This window comes from Leiobunum rupestre, chromosome 5 (assembly GCF_980474605.1).
Source record: "Leiobunum rupestre chromosome 5, qqLeiRupe1.1.hap1, whole genome shotgun sequence".
NCBI lineage: Eukaryota > Metazoa > Arthropoda > Arachnida > Opiliones > Sclerosomatidae > Leiobunum > Leiobunum rupestre.
In genome coordinates this window covers 63,535,052-63,554,788 of record NC_143388.1, presented here as the reverse complement: position 1 = coordinate 63,554,788, position 19,737 = coordinate 63,535,052, and positions in this window count along the sequence as shown.

The window sequence follows — 19,737 nt, the reverse complement described above, 5'->3', positions numbered from 1 at the left end:
ACATATTAAGAGTGAATACTGTACAAGATGGAATGACAGAATATAATGCTTCTATAAACGCTGTTGAGCGGATATATATATATATATATATATATATATATATATATATATATATATATATATATATATATATATATATATTAGGTTAAAAAATAATAAACAAGATTAGCAATAATTAAAAAGAATATCTTATTTACATTTAACATTTTAACCTGTTAAAAAACGAAACGGGAAAAAGTCGATAACGTTTCTTATCTTCAACACTATCAATGGTGGGGTTTCAAACCCTAAATTTCGAAATGGCCGGGGAGTCGAACAACAAAAAACTACAGTTGTAAAAACGGAAGGTTGCGCGGGGTAAAAACTCCTAAAGAGGGGAGACGCGTGCGAGGGGGCGATTTGTTTTCTCATACACGTCACTGCAAACGGTCCCCGAGATCTTACCATAGGGAATACGGCCGGATAACCATTCCAAGTTCGAGGTACGAATTCCTGGTAACATTTATCAAAATGCAAGTTTTAAGTGGCACCGGCCTGTTACATAAAAGTAAAATTTTGTTTGAGTAACCCAAACACGGCCTTAAACTCATTTGAAATTTTAACACCGGAAATACACGTTTTTTTTAAAGAAACGTTTATAAAAAAAAAGGTTCTTTGATAGCCAGAAGCATGCAAGGTGTGTTTAACCCCTTCTATTATTTTTAGAACTGATTTTTTAAGAAAACTACTTAACGATAAAAATTCGAAATTTCTACCTAAGTAAATACACCAGAGGACGAATTTTTATCGGTTTCTGAAGATATTTTCACACTTTTAGAGAAATAATTTTTCACAACTAAGCACTATATCAATTTAGTCAATTGCGAATTTGTAGAGCATCGTCTAAAACCAACGAATACATTTTGTTCACTGAAAAACGTGAGTTGAAAAATGCAAGCCAAAATGAACTTGTTTGATCCGGGAAAAAGATAGTCGCGCATTTTATTACGAAAGCATAGCTTACTCATCTAAAATTTCAATCATTAGTTTTAATGCGAACGTTATTTAGCCTTTAAAATCTTGGAAAAGGATTTTGAAATATGTAATTAGAAATGTAAAAAGCCTTTGAAACAAGACGGAGGATCAATGTCTACTTTATAATTTATAATTAATACTACTAGTTTTTCTCCATATTAATTGGCTGGTTTTCATTTTTAAATGTATAGTCAATTACATTTTCCCCTGTCATATCGCGCAATAAATGTATTTATATTGAGTGTCCATCTCAACCGTTAACTCAGCAGCTGGAATAGTAAAGAGCAACCATATCTTTTAATGTAGGAATCCTTAACAATTCAGTATTTTACCGAGCGAGTATGTGAAAATAGTTTGAGAAACGATAAAATATAATCTCTCGGATTAGCTACCACAAGTTTTCTCTTAATAGGTTAGTGTAAAGAGTTTCGAACTAATTCGCATATGTGCCATAAAGTTGAATTTTATTTATTACGTAACCACCGTATTCAATAGAAATAACGATTAGCAACTTTGAAGTCTGGTTTGAATGTATTATTTGGTAAAATACCCGTTGTGACATTTACCTTAGAGTCAGGATATTTCCGTGAATAGATATTTGCCATTACAAACTCCAATAAAGAGAGAAACACCAGGATTTGGCAGCCAAGCAGCCAGATGTCGAGTCCAGTCATGTAGTTGACCCTGGGCAGGTTGCTTCTCGAAGGGTCCATTTGAGTAGCGAGAGTCAGAAGAGCCGTGACGCCTAGTGTCACACGACCGGGAACTGCGGTGACCTCCAACCAGAAGGACACGAACGAGAGACACACCACCAGGAAACTCGGAATGTAGGTATTTATCATCGATGACGTCAAGAATCGAGAAAATCGAAATTCCACCGACAATATCCTCGTCGGCCCTATCAGTATAGTATTTCTTTAACTAAATTTAAAACCATATTAATTACAAATAACAAAAGCTTATCTCTATACATATATCAATAATTTATTTATACTTAAGAAGAATGACTTGGTTGAGACGATCCACGGGAACCATAGTCTGATTTACCCCCGGAAAGAGGGGGAAGGAAAACGTCATCGCCGCGGCGGGTGCTCTAATCGCGTTGGAACCAATGAAATAGCGATCTAATTTGATTTGATTTTAGGGGGACGGAGCTTATTCTTCGAACAGGCCGGCAATTTGTACATCGTCAATTCTACGGCCTTGGGTCCTAATTAGTCACAAATGTCTAATGAGCAATTGAAAATGGGTCCTTAAGTGCTTCGTTTGAGAGATATAGTTTTCCAAAACACTACCCGAAAAACCGATACACAGCCTAAACATGTTTTATTTAACCCAATTGTTTGTATGAAAACGTTAGTTGTTTTTTATAGGTGAAGGGAATAAATCAATAACAAGTAACAATAGTTTATTAAGTAAGATAGGTTTGATATTTAATACAAGTGTTTGTCAGATATTCGTCACAAATGTTTTTAATTATTTAAATTAAATATACAAGGGAATTTCTTTCTTTACACTTTTACAAGAATTTATCAAAATGATTCATATTATTAGGGTCAAAACTAAAACATCTCACATCATTTGCTTCAAAGTGTGATCTAATTACACAATATGAATTTAAGCATTCACTATCCATTTTTGTATCTTTTTGGTTTTTATGTCGGTTACTTTCGAAAATATTATTTCAGCCTCAGCATTTGAAATCGGCATGGATATGACAACTTTAGCTAGTTCACTAATGTTATTAAATTTCATCTTTTAATTTTGAAATGTTATCTCAAAAGATGGCAATGTCATTGTTTAGAATTTAAAATTTTCAATGGCAAATGATAATTTTCGCCATTCTATTGCAATTTGGTTAACATCAAACTTACCAATATTAGTAGCAAGGTTTATTAGACCCGGAATGCTGATTTCAGATCTACAATTTGCCACTAAGGGGAGCCTGCTCTGCTTTTCATTAAATGCTTTCATATAAAATTCAAAAATTTTCATTTTTATTACATCTTGTTGCTATTTTAGTTTCCAGTGGAAGTGAAGACAAAAATGCTTCGCATTCTGGCCCAAGACATACTTTATCCAAACTTAATTGATTGTAAGGGTTTTTGCAAATAATTTTTAACAATTCGCCACGTGTTGTTTCAAAAACGTTTGACCTATCTCTCTCACCAATTGTTCTGAGTTTTCTACTAGGCAATTCATTAAGATTTTCCTCGATTGCAATAAAGCATTGAAGGAATTAAAATAATTCAAAACATATTTAATAAAATAAAAGTACACTTTGGTATATTTAATCCTCAATTCTGTGAGAATAGTTTCGGCACTTTTTAGCTTGTCCTCATAAACTGCAAGTTGAAAATAATTTTCTAAGGCAGTCCAGTTGAAAAAAAATTCTTACTACACATGGGTGCATCACAAGCCATCTCGATGAGGCCAGTTTAAAAATATTGGCTAAAGTAATCTTGTTACTCCCTTAGAATTGCACATCTCTTCCCACTTCCAGATATATGAGACGAAACACCTCTTTTTAATTCTTCACGTGATCTGGGCAGTTCTGCGCATGTTTTGCTTGCCACGAGAGCAGAAGAATGGCAAATTTATTTAAGTAGAACAATACCCAGCACATTTTCTTTCAGACGGATGAAAAATGAATTGTGGTTTCCTACCATTGTGGAGCAGCCATCGCACGCCACTGCTATAATATTTGTCATTGGAAGTTCATAATTAATTAGACGAGGTTCAAATGCTTCAAAAACTTTTCAGCTGAACAATCTTTAGCATCTAATTTAATAAGTTCTAAAAGTTCTGTTTTCACAAAACCAGTATTGTTATCCACGTATCTCTCTAGCAAGCAAAGGTTTTTTACATCGGCAATATCAGTGCTTTCGTCAACAAGCATGGAAAACTTTGTCATTTGTTAATGTTTTACTGTTTTTTCATTAATTTCTTATGCAAGAACATTTTTCTTTATTGCTGTACATTTGGTCCTTCCTACAGTGGTGGATTACCGCACAGGTACATAAGACGCAGCAGGCCAACCCTTGATATCTTCAATTTCCATCCAAGCATCTTGAAATAGCTTCTTTAGATTTAGAAGAAGCTTCGCCTAAGACACCTAAATGTTTTCTCGGTGGTGTATAATAAACGTATTCTTCGTCAGTAAATTCCATGCCTCCCAGGAATTAAATGAAAAACGCGTACGGCCTCGGCACGCGGGTTGAGTATACTATAGAACTTCCGTGAAGTTCATTCAAAGAAAATCAAATGAACGGTATGGACCGGAAATAAGAAAGTCAACAAAACTTGCCTTTAGAGACTAAAGACATCAATTTGTACTAGATGGAGCTACAATTTCCGTTTCTTGTCCCATATTGATACTTGGTTTTTGTTTCGAAATAGCAGAAGACAGTTTTCAGGCTTTCACTTTCGCAGCGCCTTTTTGGTAGTTTTAGGAGGCACCACCAAGACTCAAGAAAATACACTGCTCTAGATAATTTTTAGCTTTCAATTGATAGTCAAATTTAAAAAACAAACATAGGATAAATACCCGCCGACATCCCACAAAATCAACGTTTTTGAAAAAAAAATACCTTTTCTCCAGAGAGCCAAAATGGATCCCTAAAATTACAATAATATGGAAAATTTCTCACGATATGGCAACACTGCCTGATTCATGTACAGGGATCGTCTTTAAAAATGGTATTGTGTATAAATAGTTGAGAAAATTTTAGGAAAGGCTATGTGGTAACTGAATTGTAAATACCTGTGCCTCTACTTCTTCTGAACCATATCATAGCTTTTTCCCGAGCGTTAACCTGGTTGTACTGGCCCGCTCTTTCTCTTTGGCATCTATTTACAGCCTCGAAAGTGCGTTATTAGAAAAACGTGCCATAGTAATCGCAATTTTGAATACAGCATTATGAATTTTTTGAAACTTCACGCTTTTTTATACTTAAGTACTTTCCTATGTATTCAAAGGAGCTACAGACAATTTCCTAACGAAACGCGTTTTAACATTGTTAATCCGGTCTGTGGCTGCTCCGACTACTAGATTTTCTACTCAACGTGATATTTTTGGCGATCATTTAACTGAATATTGTTTTCTACTACCCACGCTACTTGTTGAGAATACCTTCGTTTTCTTCAAGACAATTTACCTGAGTTACTCGAATACGTGCCGTTAGAAACCAGACGGCGCATGCGGTTTTTGCTCCAGCTCATTTTAGTCATAAAGTTAGAGATCATCTGGAGGTAACAAATCCTTTGAGGTGGACATGTAGACGGGGAGCAGTATAGTTGTCAGATCGATCTCCTGATACTAACCCATGCAATTTTTCGTTTTCAAGACAGAAGCCAGGGGTAAGTCACTCTTGAAATCAGGTATACAAATTTAAAATAAAATGTGAAATCAACAGTGAAATCACTTGAAACCTTGAGAACCTAGGAAAATCAAAAGTGAAATTACTTGAAATCTTGAGACTCCAGTGAAATCGCGTGAAATCACTTGAAAATCACCCGGAAATCAGGTGAATCGCTATGAAATCACGAGAATCGCCATTAAGAAGTACTCAACTTTGAGGACTAGTGACAACGCATAATGGAAGGTTGTGAGGCTATTCGTAAGACTCCTGAAATTTTTGAACGAGTACGTGAATTATTTCTACGTCGGGCTCACCCTTCTATAAGAGCCAGAGGTGATCAAGTTTAACAATTTTTGTGCAATTGTGAACTAAGAAATCTTTTTGCGTCTTTAATTTTAATAATCAAAAACATTTGTGACAAATATCAATAAAAAATTTAATTTTGACTTTATTTGAACAGTATCAATACTGGGATACCTTGAATTCATTGTCAGACTTATTTTAGTTCCAGAGAGTTATTAATCAACTTTTGTCACCTTACCAATAAAAAACAACTGATGATTTGGTTCAAGTATGAAAATCGATCGTCATTTTCAACGATTTGTACCACATTTTGACTAATTAGGACCCAAAGAACACGCCATAAAACTTACGACGTACTTATGTTCACACGGCTCCATGTTAAAGATGGTATATTCAAAATCAGGGATGCCAAATTCAGGACGTTTACTAAATGGTGCAAACACCGCCAGTTACGCCAGGCATTTGATAAATCTGTAGACCAAGATGGGAAATGAGGTGCATCGTTTCTGGGACCCAATAATCATGAGTTTTAGATTACAATTTTTAGCTTAACGTATCATGCCTTGAACATAAATATTCAGGCATTCATGCAAAATAATCGAGTACTGAAAAATATAACTACAGGAACACCCTAATTCAAAAAATATTGTAAGCAAAATTTCAAACATTAAGCCTTTACCAGTGTGCAGTGTGGTATTCAGATAGAACGTCTTTGGAGGTTCAACTAAAAATCGAGTCGTGGTCAAATTTTGCATAGAATACACGTTTTGGTTGTTAGCAAGCTCTTCCAATACTACTTGAGATAATTCCGCGAACCAAACTAAATGAGCTTCATCGTTTCTGGTATTGGCTGCAAGAAAGGCGTGAGAATGGTTTAGATAATGGCCTTAACAAATACTAGTCTACTTACCAAAGGTGACTTCCAGAGTACATATTTGTGTATCCAACGGAAAATAATGAAATGCCATTTTGCAGCTTACAACTAAGCTGTAGCTGTTAATATTAAAGCAAAATAAAAGTTAGAAACAAGAACAAATTGGTAAATTTAATTTAAGGTCAGTTGTTTTCCATTTTTTTGTCCTTTTTCATTAGTTAGCTTTCTTGAATAAAAATAAAGGAATCACCAAAACGCCAATTTCAATAATCAATATTGAGTTGGCTTTAAATTTAACTATGAGGATGTTATTTTCCACACTAAAGAGGCAAATCCAAAAGTTAAGTTAACCGTCAGTGATGTATGACGTCAGAATACTATCATCACCTTATTATCCCAACTTTTCATGAATCGAGCTCTGTTAAAACTCACTGAACATTCCTTTCACTGAACTGTTTTATCGGGAAAATGTCAGCATACCCACTTACATTTTAAATTCCCCTTCTTTAAATCAAAAGAGTTGTTGTGAATAGGAACCATCTTAAATACCCCTGACAAGATGTTCAAATTATTGATATGGGTAAAGAGATTAAAGGTGGTTGAAGATCTAATTGGTCTAAATTCCAACCCCAACAATCGAAAAACGGTTCAATCATTTATGTAATTAGCACTTCGCGCTTCTTAAGGATATTAAAACTGTGAACAATTTGACAGGGCTTAAAATAACGGATTGAAACCTTCGACAATAGAGGGATTAACATAGAGCGAAAAACATGTTTTGAACCCTTTTTTTGAGTCAGGGGAAGGATCACTCGGAAAGAATGTCACATAAAGGTATATAGAAGAGTAATTTGCGTACGTGTCATAGTTTAGTAAGAAAAGATCAGAATATAAATGTCTGGGTTTATTGGCCATCCTATTTTCCAGCTTATTATCCGTCCACATTTTTATATCCTTGCAATATCGAAACGTTAAATCTGGTTTCCAGCCGCATTTATTCGCAAGTTGTAAAATCTTTTTTCTCATATTAAGATAGGGGTTTTTCCAAACTTGGCCGACAGATATTTGACACTTAAATTCCTAAAAACATTTTGAAATTATATTTTTGTTTATATTGCTTTTTTGAAATCAAAGTTATTTGAAAAAAAAATGTGTCGTAGTGGCAGAACGTCCATAAATTGAACATCAAGTTGACAGTTTCAATTGGATGGCGCTGTAGCTCTTAAATGCTCCTCGAAGCTTACGATACGTTGTTTTAAAATCGCAACGTGTATAAACGAATTCTAATTTTAAACAATTAATTTTCATGAGATTTCCGAGTTACTTAGAATGTTACGTAGAGGTACATCGATTTCAATATAATAATAATTAGTTTCATGTGCCCATTCCACGTTATAATCATATGACATCGTCATCTAGTGGCCAAATTTGATTTTTTATAACAATTGGCCCTTTGGTTACGCATAAAAGGGGTTCATTTTCTAAAATAATTGAACGTCTTCAAATCGTATTTAATTTTTTCCCGAAAATTTATTCGAAACCATTTTTTAAGTTGTGGAAAAAGCAAAACTCGTGTTCACTAAATAAAGATGCTGTAAATAATATAAAAACCCTTCTGATAAACTATACAAGTTGTTTTAATTTGATCGACCCAGGCATTTTGCTCAAAAACTATTGTTGTTATTAGTAAATTTCAGCAAAATTGTGATATTGGTTTACGTTTTTGAAATTTTTATTTTTTAACGCTAGGGGGTAGTCGAAAACTGTCAATGAACATGTTAAAGAGCATACTGGAAAACCTAAAAAGACATTGGTTTGGTCGGGAAAGGTTAATTTGTCACTCAGATATTAGGCCATGAAAAATAAATTGGTAGTAGGTGGCTTGAGATTTTCACAACTCATTAAAAAAGAACCCTATTGTGATGTTTGTAAAGCTGCTAAAAATTAACGGTTTTTTAAACTAATTTTATTCAATGGTTATTAATTTTGAGAGAAAAACAATTTCCGAAAGTGTCACAATTTTCTTTTTAAAAGGAGGTTGGAAGAAGTCTACAAAATAGTTTAATTTATGCCAACTGAATTTCCAAAAGCTTTTTTTTTTAATTTCCACTTCGTTTAAATTAAGTTTCCGTTTAAGTATGTAACGTGCGGAGTCATCGATATTGAAATCATTTCTAGGAATGGGATATTGGCTTAGGAGTACAGCTACTTATTTTTCAAAGATAGGTGTAATATTTTAATTGACGTCTCATTTCAGTAAGGCTGATAAATATTTTTGACTATTAAAGGGTTAGGTTAGCTTCCATTTTTTCTATCAAAATTAAGTTGTCACATTAAAAATTAAATGTGTTGCATTTCCTTGCATTGACTCGCGATGGCGAAGGCTATTTACTTGCTTTGATAAAAGAAAAAAGGTCGCTTTCGTTAATTTATCCCAATAGTCTCATCTCGTATTCTTGTTGTCACATAAGCCGTATCGTGGATGCTTAGTATTGAAAGATCCATTTTCGGGCGGGAAGACCCTGTTTTCAATGAAGTATCAATTTGGCTTAGCGAGTATATGTTGTAGCAATAGATCGAACTAGTGTAAAGCGCCTTTCTTTTCCTGATTTATTTCACATTTAATCTTTAACTTCTGGACCACGAGAAACAAAACAATCCCTTCATATTTTATTATCCGGGATTCGTACCACTCTACCCAAAACTAAACAACGACCTATCAATGCGAATTTAGGAGGCTAATTTTAAAAATAATTTTGTAGCAAAGTTAAGTAAAGCGCAATTAAAGCAAAATCTATGAAGAAAGGAAATTTAAATTATATTTCAACATTTATCTATTAAGCAGTGAAGTTTATTTTAAGCCTCATGCATAACTAAAATTAGCTCTAAGTTCAATGTTTAAAGGCAAACCATTTCATTTATATGGGCTATGTTTATCAATAAACCGACTATCAAAATAAATTATCCTTACACATTGCGAAAAAATTAGGTGATATTTGATAGGGCCCTTCCCAACAACCTGTGGTGTTGACCAAAATAAATTGCGAAGTCACTGGGAGTGTTATGAAATAAGAAATCAAATATATTGAATTTTAAAATTTGGGCTTCGTCAAGACACGGGTATTGGGTAGGCCTAGCTATGGCCAATATTTCATTCAAAGAAAACTTCAGTAAAATATTTTATTAAATAAAAATATGTCTTCGAGATTATCTTTTTAAAGACTTTTGGAAATTTCTTTAGAAAAAATCCACAAATGTGTAACTATCCAACTGAAGAAGGAATAACAGATCCTCCAAAAGGTTGGATTTTTAATAACATTTTACTGTGAATTTCAACAGTTTTCTACGTCTCATTATTCATGTTGTTTCGTTCACAATTTGCGTCTCTTTTGATGTGAATAGGGCTCCAAGGGTGCAGCCATCGCTCCATATAAACTTACGGAGATTAACGGTAATAGGTAGTGTAGGGAGCTGTTGGCTTGCGTGGCATGAAGGGCTTAACATCACCCTCATACGCATTGAAATCCGGCCACCTGAATTAATGGCTTTAAAAGTCGCTTGATGACTTGGGTATTAGCCTAGCTGATTATTATTAAGTAGATTCCAAGAAAGGCCACCACCATTTTTACACTGAAACTTCCCAAGATTAACCACTTATATTTAATCTGAATTTCTTTATTAAAGGCTTTTTGCGTTGAAATCGAATGAGTAAGAACAAAAACTTATCTCAGAGCCACGGGTCAAGATGTCCAACCATCGAATGAGGAAATGGAGATTACGCTAAAGAAATATAAATTCTTTCACATACTGCAGAAAATTAAGAAACTTACCATACGTGTTTCATCAAGGTCATACAAGTCATTTATAACAATTTGAATACCAACTTCAATTGGTTTTTCTATATAAGAAAATTGCCAAATTAATTTACCAACATTTTTGTGAATATATTTTAAATCTCAAAGCAGCGGCAGGAACATCTAATCAACCACTGTGGGAATGTGGCCATTAAATGATTGATCTAGGAAAATATTATTATATTTAAATTTTACAACAGAGGTGGTCATGTGTTCAGATTTAAAGATCTATATTTCGAAGGTCGAGATCAGCTCTCCATTTTGTAAAATGTGACTTAATATGTGTTTAAAAGATTTTAAACGTCGAGATAAAAATTTTCCTGAATGATGTAGAAATATATTTGTTAAAGTGGAAGATTGGACACCGCATCTTTACAGGCTCAACCCGAGTAAATTATTTGAGTTTAAAGAGATCGGTTTGATCCGTAATCACGCGAAGAATTAAAATATATTTTACCCAAAAATTCCATTGACAAGTTCTTGTTTTCACAGCCTCCTTTCACGGTTCCTTTTTCTGTTTGAAATTTCCTGAAATAGGAATGCAATTATTTTTAAAATTTTCATTGATATTTTATTGAATCTTAAACTACCAAATAAGGGAATTAAAAAGGGGCTCAGTTAGCTAATACTCGAAGTCACTGTTACCATCGACCACTACTAAAGGTGGGGATTTTTCAGACTCCCGCAGAAATAAAGTCCGCTAAATGTAGTGATCTATGTGAATCATTTTATTAGATTAGAGTTAGGTGAAATTTATTGTCTTCCACTTATATGAACCTTTGAAGTAAGAGCTTGTAAGAGTTAGTCAAAAAATGATAATTTTCATAAAAATATTTTCTGACGTAAACATTGAATATAAAGTAACCTCAACCACCAATATCCGCTTCTACATTATGAAGATCATCGCAACCCCGTTTTAAAAGATTTTACAACTGAGGACCTTTAGTTGGACAGAAAACAGCTAATTTTTCTACGTAAATTAACATAGAGTTTAAGCTACTTTCTTCAACCGCTCTCGTGCCAGGAAAAAAAATAGGTCTAAAAAATTGTCGCTCTCCCTGAGCACAAATATTTACATTATTGGTCCTATTTTGGATGTATTTAAGGAGGTGCTAAATCGTCACAACGACGATGGCGCTTTCAACCCTGATTATTGTATCTACCATAAGCCTATCAACCCTAAGTTTGAATCGAAAGGCAGTGTTGGTTCAAGCAAACGACTGGCGAAAGTACAGCGCTAAATCCACCCGGTGGCGGAAAATAGAAACGAAACGCGTCCCGCAATGCATGATGCCAGCTGCTCTGGTAAAAGAGGTGCGTAGAGAGAGAAAGGGGGAAGGAAGAAGCTTCAATTTATCTCTACCAGGTGCCGATACTATCGCCTGATTTCTTCTTTTTCGCCCGTCCAGTGGTGGTACAAAGGGCGCCATGCGCGTTTCAAACTTAGAGGTTATAGGCTTATGTATCTACTTAATATATCCAGTAATAAAATTGAATTGAATTGAATTGAATTGATATGCCTTCGCAAATTCTTAATTCTTAGCGAAATGTCTATAGTTAAGTTTCTAAAATGGCGAGCTTAGTGGAAATTGAGCTCCAGGATAATAGGCAAAATTTTATTTGAACTCCCTACCTTGGGCCTAATAACTCAACTTCTTAATTTCACAAGGAATAATTTTATCCGTATCAATTTTACGAAACGGTACTTCTTTGAAATATAAACCTTTAACTTCCGGGTAGTCAATACAAAATGATGCTGAATTTCGTTATGATATAAAGAACTATAAAGTATCACCTCAGCATCATTAACAACAGCTACAAACTCAATTATTCGATGAAAACCATATTTCGTTATAAGATTTCTTAACAACAAAGATAAAAGTTCGACATACCCTACGAGGAGAATAATCAAAAATAATGGTAGAAGATTTGAAAACATCCTGAAGCTTTCATAAATCCTAAAATAAATTTTAATTCCAATTTAATTAAATCATGATTGAGGAAAATATGCAGTATGTACTTTGACCTAAAATTGAACATCTAACTCTCAAAATTGCTAACTACTACTATTTAGCCTTTCAGAAAAACGCAGTTAAATCTTTTACTTAACTTTAAAAAAACCACAGATTATTTGGTTTTCGATATATTCTAAAAAAATCTTTAACATAATTTACGTTAAGAATGTTTGGTCGAAATATTTTTCCATAAACTCAACATTTACATATACAACATGAAATGTACATAAACGCAAAGTTTTCACAAATCAACTTAAAAAAATAAAAATATTTCTATTTTAAATTACTTTATAATCAGAAATTTAAAATAGCGACGCTGTAACTATTTCGGGAATTATACCTATATATTTTTCTTGTACAAACAGTTTTGCGCCAGCGAAAAAATGAGTTTTTCATTTCGTATCCACTTTGTAAAGCAATAGACGTAAGCAAAAAAAACATATCTTCTATATTTCAACAATAACGGTATACTCATGTGACCCACTAAATAGAAATCAAGAAATTTAATGGTCTCCGACTTGGTACTCGAATTTTTTCCGCCTTATTGAAATATTGCGCTTAATTGAAATGAAAATCGACCCAGACTGATCAGAAATATGAATTAGTCCTGTAAGATCGACTCCGTTGGTATATAAACTGAGCAAAACAGAATATAAATATAAGATTTATCAGAAAATGGACTTATTTTAAGAAACATCAGATCATGCTTGAGCGGAACAAAATTATTACAAAAATTATCTTAATTTTTCATTAAAACCTTCCGTTAATAGAAAGCTTAGGCTTTTTTTGAACCTATCCAATGTTATATCTTACTTCACTGCTAATATACGATTTTAATTTTTTGGTGCAAGAACTTAGCGTTTGCAGTTTTCGGATAACTACAAGATATTTTGGAACTACATTTTATAAAAGGAAACTGGTCATCCAGCTGATTTGGAAACAGCATTAAATTTATTTTATAACAAACCTAATTTGAAATTTCGTAATGATGAAGTAGTGTTTTTCACTATTATATTTGGTCAGATACGGCACAAATTTAAAACGATTTTTTTTTATGAAACCTACATAATTTGTAAAGTGACAAATTATAACTTGGAAGATAATATTTTGAGCGGTTGAGCTTAAATTCTAAACGCGAAAACTTTCTAGGTCATTTTACAGTCTACGCGGTTTTCTTCTAAAGCGTACCAGTTCTGAAGGACATTTAATGATTTTGGTCAAAAGCGTGAAAAGTATGATTACTTCTATTGAGTTTTTCCTTTCCTTCTGCAGAGTTTGTGAATTTGAACGTTGCGGATATACTCATCAAGAAAAACTGAATGTCCTTCCGTTTTTATAAAGCAGCGTTTGCTCAAGAAATACCAATATTTGAAACGAAATGAAAAGTAAATTACATCTCAACGCTTGGTTGGTTTACAAAATTTGTCACGCTAAGAAGAAATATTTATTAGAATAATTCCCTCGTTTTCCACCCAACTCATTTCTTAACTGTAAACATCGCAAGCGTAAATGGCCTTTCAACTGGTAACCGATTGTTTTGGGGCGTATTTTGCTTCACGAAACAATACTATTAAGAATTGGCACGATAATAAAATTTCAATTTTCCAATAAATTCTTTTTACTCGGGAAAATCATGCATAAGTCGAAATATCTAATCGAAATGAATCCTAAAATGCTTCCCCTGAACAACCAACCCTTATAAAAAAGAAGTTATGATGAGCTAGAATATACGAATTCTATGTGAAACGAAACATAGTTAAAAGACAATTGGCACCACCACATTTAAGCCCAGTTCACACTATACAATTAATTGGGCCACTTAATTGAAACCAACTAATTGTAAGCAAGAAAATTGTACAGTGTGAACAGAAAAAGTTGGAACAATGCTTACCATTTTTCTGTTCACACTATTCAATTTTCTTGCTTACAATTAGTTGGTTTCAATTAAGTGGCCCAATCAATTGTATAGTGTGAACTGGGCTTTAACCTCGACGTCGAAAAAGTAACAGTCACTTTAAAAACAATTTTATTGGCGAGGTTATCTCAATGTATTTAGTCAAAATAGCAGGTCAAGTGTGGTTAAGGTCTATGTGACGCACAGGGGTAGTCATGGCAGTTGATACCCTTCCGCAAAATTAGGGACCCCAAAAACCGTAAATCATAGTATTCTACTGTTTTGAGGTTCAGTACCTTTTAAACGTTAGGTAATTATTTTCATTTGTTTGAGTTTACCAAGTTCGAATGTTTTACCTTGAGTTCAACAAGACCAATTCAAAACATGTTGCCCAGGCAAGTGAAGTGGAACAATACAAACACGGTTCATATTAAACGTCTGCACGCGAACGGGAGAATGTATTTCATTATAATTAAATCGATAGATGGCTCTCTACATTGGCTACGCTGCTCCAAGCCTTGCTAAGGTTCAAAGGCAATGTTTGAGTATGTTTGTTGTAAAATTATTTTACTCCGAATACGACGTCTAACAAAGTGATTAAATGTACATTTTAACCTTTTCTAAACACGAAACAAGCTTTTTTTAATAACATTGTCCCTAATATGAATGAAATTAGAGTTGTAAATCGGAAAATATTTCGTATAAAATTTCCCGCTCGGAAAAGTTACCGAGGCCATTTTTTGGAAAAGATTTTGTATTTTTCCGAAAAAAAGGTTTTTCATCCCATGATTAGCTTAATATTGTTCACAAATTTAAATTTCGCGGAATTTTTGCCACATTTTATTGAATCCATAAGTACAACTTAGCATCTAGACTAATCTGGAATAAAAATCCTTAAAAAGTAAAATGTTTAAATTTTTTATTTTTCCGATTTAAGGGAAAATTTTCCGAAATTCCTTATTGGGGAAAATCAACAACTCTAAATTAAATAAAAGATGTGTTCGAATGGTACAATTTCTAAGCCACCTCCAATACACCTTTGCGTACTCTCTTTATATATAAAGCGAGATACACGAAGAACAAAAAGAGATTGAACGATGCTACATCAATTTAAAAATCCCATCAAACCCGCTTACTATTTTCTCGTCGTGTATCCCGCTGTAGTAAAAAATAGATACATTTCATCCTGACGAATACTAGTTGTTGTTTAACTGAACTGCTTTGAATAACTGGAATTATTCAAACCCAAATATAACATAAACAATTCAAACACTTATTACTGAAATATAACATAAGAACAACCGACACTGTATCACACGTTATCTTTACCCAACGCAACTTTAGGAATTTGGCATGTAAAATTTTCACTTTTCTAAAGAATATCACTGTATTATTCACGACTTACCTAATTTGCCTAAAGTAAAAAAAAACTGTAACATCTCCTATAGAAATTAAAACTAGGTATTTTTATAAATTTTATACAGATTGCCAAATTTAACGTAGAAAATTAACACTGAAATAGTAACGAACAACCGATATTATCTGTCACGCGTCTCTCTGCCTTTCAATTTTATAAGGTTTTGTCGGAAAAATGGCTATTTAAAAAGCTTTTACCACAAGCAAGGAGGATTAAGGGAAGGGGAGTTGTATTGAGGCTCCTCTTATGGCTGCATCCGTAGTCAGAGAATTGTAGTCAAAAATTGTTGCAGGTTATGTCGGTTTTTATTTTGAGAATTCAGCTGCTTCGGTGTTTGTTTTTCTAATGCCGTAAATTAGTAAACAATTAGCAAAACTCAAAATATTTTTTATATGGAAAATGCACTTACTAAATTCTCAAAATAAAAACCGAAATGACCTTCAACAATTTTTCCGAACTAGAGGGCGCTCAAAACAGGAACGCGAGCCGGTATTTTACATACGTTTTCCACCCGCTCCCACCCACTCGGCGTCTCACGCTCTCTGACTACGAATGCAGCCATAAGAGGAGCCTCAATACAAATCCCCTTCCCTTAATCCTCCTTGCCACAAGGCTGAACTAAAGTTCCGATACACTAGGTGCCTAGCACAGAAATCAGGTCTTGTAAGTTATACATAAGGAGAAGCAACTACATAGAAATCTCAAACATAGTTAATGACTTTAGGGAAATTAAATTCCTGCCAAAATCTAAATGACTTGTTGCAACATCGTTTACAATTGATTTAGTAGTTTTTTAAATAACTAAAATGTTTCATAATTTTCATTTTGCCAAGTGCACCTCGATTTGCCAACTATACAAAGCTTTGGGGGGGGGGCGGGGAGCCTCCGCCCGGTCCCCCCCCCCAAAGGTACGTCCCTTTGTTCCTTTTGCTGCTTTTTACTTGTCTTTTAGTTTGTCCTATATTTATTTATGTATTTAAGAAATACAGCTACTAAGCTTATAGGAGCTTGTGTGCAGCCAGCAGGGTGAGCAACAGATGAGTACATAAAGTTAGAGTTTCAAACCAAAGAATAGACTGAACATATAAAGGACGAATAATTTTTAAAATTTTTTAAGCGGTATTAAGACATTATAATTGAGAGTAGAGGTATGCCCATGCATGTTTTCTAAACGATCGACGGGTTGCACAGTTGATTACGGCTTGCGGTAAAGAGTTCCAGCAGGTAATGGATCGGTAAGTCAGATGCCACTGTCTCTAGCGGGTATTCACCCTGGGTTTGTAGATCTTCGCGCCGTGACCACGGGTCCTACGGAGCGCGTCAAAGGTAAATAAATTGGTTGGTGATAGCGCTGACTGCTTTGTGTAGATGTTCCAAATTTGGACTAGGTCATTGATGGCGTGGCGAACAAGAGGGGAATCAAGGCGCAAACGTCTGTTTCTTTCTTCTGGGATGAGTGCTTCAAAGCCTTTGGTATATTTGGTATATATTTACCACTTATCTCATAAATCACACCCGTTTTTTTTAAATCATCTATTTTCGGTTTATTCCTAAATAATTCTGAAATTTAACGTATTCGCGGTTTTATTTATTAATGTAACATTATATTTTTTACCTCTATTATGTCCCCTAGGAGGGGTTTTACAATCACCGTGTCTGTCTGTCTGTCTGTGTGGGTGTGTGTGGGTGCGTGCGTGCGTGCGTGCGTGCGTGCGTGCGTGCGTGTGTGTGTGTGTTCTGCGAACGCGTTAACGGGGCAAAGTCCAAAACGCGTTACCGGGGCAAAGCCGAAAACCGTGTTTGCAGTTTAAAGGGGGGCAAAACCACCGTGTGACGGTGAGCGTTAAGGGATGAATTTGCGGTTGGGTTGGGTGCGGTTGTTTATTTCGTTAACACTCACCGTCGCGACGGTTTCAACTCCGTTTCTTTTGAAAGTTTTTTTTTTTAATATTTATGTGTAGTGTTAGAATGTTGATTTTGTGTTATGGCGGTTGTGGGTGATGAGTTTGTTGTGTATGGGTTAAGTATGTTTGGATGTTTTCTCTCCAACTTCGTCGTATTGACTTTTGGGACGGACCGAGTGCTGAGGGTTACGATAAACGTCTCAACGTCCAAATGGAAGAGTTTCCACCAATTGTTTACGGTATTCGTCTTAGTATCAATTTGCGATCGCATCGGGTGGGATTCAAACCCAAGTCCTCCTGTATGACAGGCGAGTGTTCTACCACAGAACCACCTATACATGTTACGGTTCTTTGAGAATTATAAACTCAGCTTAGCGGAAGAGTATATTAATGGTTTTTAAAGTCGACATTTTTTACAGGTCAAATCTGGTTTTAGCGCAGTCAGCAGAGATAAGAGGGTTAAAGGGTAGAACCTGTGGGTGGTCCACTTTTTAAGTTTTTTGATGTTTATTTACAGGTTTTCTTATCGACTTAAATATAGTTATATTAATGCGGAGGCATTTATTTAACGTTTAATGATATACGAGCTGTCGTTTAGTCAAGTGGCTCGCTGTGCTTTGTTGATGGTAAAGTTTTTGCTTCTTGTAAATACATTTGGTGTGGATATTTGGATATCTACGATTCCTAATGCAGTCATTGATTTCCTGGGTGTGGGAGTCATTATATGATATTGGAAATTGGATGTCATTGGTCTTTTACATGCGGTTTGTGTCACAACGTCAACTGGAAGTCTACGAGTCGTCCACTAACAGATGTCGAATATAGCTATTCTACGGTATCTTCATCAAGGGCAAGTGTTGAAATAAAATGAGCGTTAAAGAAGCGGCAACTATTCATCTCGAGAAATTAATACCACTATATAGGGACAATTCTTTCGAGGAGAGGTTTATTTTGGCTTGCCAACTTGTTTCAATTGTCTTGATGATTTTTCAGATATTCCATTGACATGTGGCATTTTTAAGGTATATTCGGGTTTTTTCTTCTGTATATTGTTTTTTATTACATGATTGTAAAAAATGTCATCTATTAGTTTGATGAGTTGTTCTTTTAACATTTTTTTCTTTAATTGGATTATCTGACAGGGTTTCAATTTTATTTTTAAACGATTTTAGTATACCAATTTTTATTTTTTCATTATATGACGATTGAAAATTTAAAAAAATCTTAGCATGCGTATCTTTTTGGTACAATTAAATTGTTCGTTATCATGGGTTATTAATATGTCCACAAACGGTAGACTTTTGTTTTTTTTCACCTTCGTAAGTAAACTGTTTATCTTTCACGGTACCATTCACTATCCCTAAGAATTCATTTTCCGGTAATAATTTACTTTTAATGAGAAAAGTGTCATCCATAAACTGTAAAGCCCGCATTTGGAACCGCAAATGTAGTCTTTGTCCCTAGCCGCCTTTCCCTTCACTTCGGAGAAACCTCTCGTTGTTTTGGGCGAACGCTGCTAGGGAGGGCCAAGATGACTCATCCTCGGTCCCGTCGTCTCTCTCTTGGAATTCTCCGAAAGCGGCGACCTCTGACCCAAAAGGTTAAGAGCGGGGTGAAGTCGCCGGTGACGCTTTCTTGCACCTCAGAAGGTCCGTCAAGATTTCTTGGCGGGGTTTTTCCTCTAGCCAATCGGTTTAGAGGACGGTGGCGTCATCCGAGGGGACCCCTATAAATAGGGGTGCCGCGGCACGAAAGGGCATCTTTTTTTCCTGGAGCCATCGACGAAGGACTCGCGATTTGTCTTCCTCTCCTAAACAGGTTTTCGTTTATTTCTTTTATCTTTTTCCTCTGTTCAACTATGCCTAACTGGTAAATAAAGTTTTTGTTTTATATTTTATATTGGTCTCTCGTACATGGGGTAAATATAAGCCGACAATTCTGGGCTTCACAAATGGCGCCCTAAAACTGTACATACTTTTTAATTTTTTTACAATACTCCCTTCGATATGTTCCATCTCTAAGTTCGCTATTGATGCGGACAGAGGATTTCCCATAGATTATCCATTCAATTGGCTATATAAATTGCCCTCAATGATAAAAT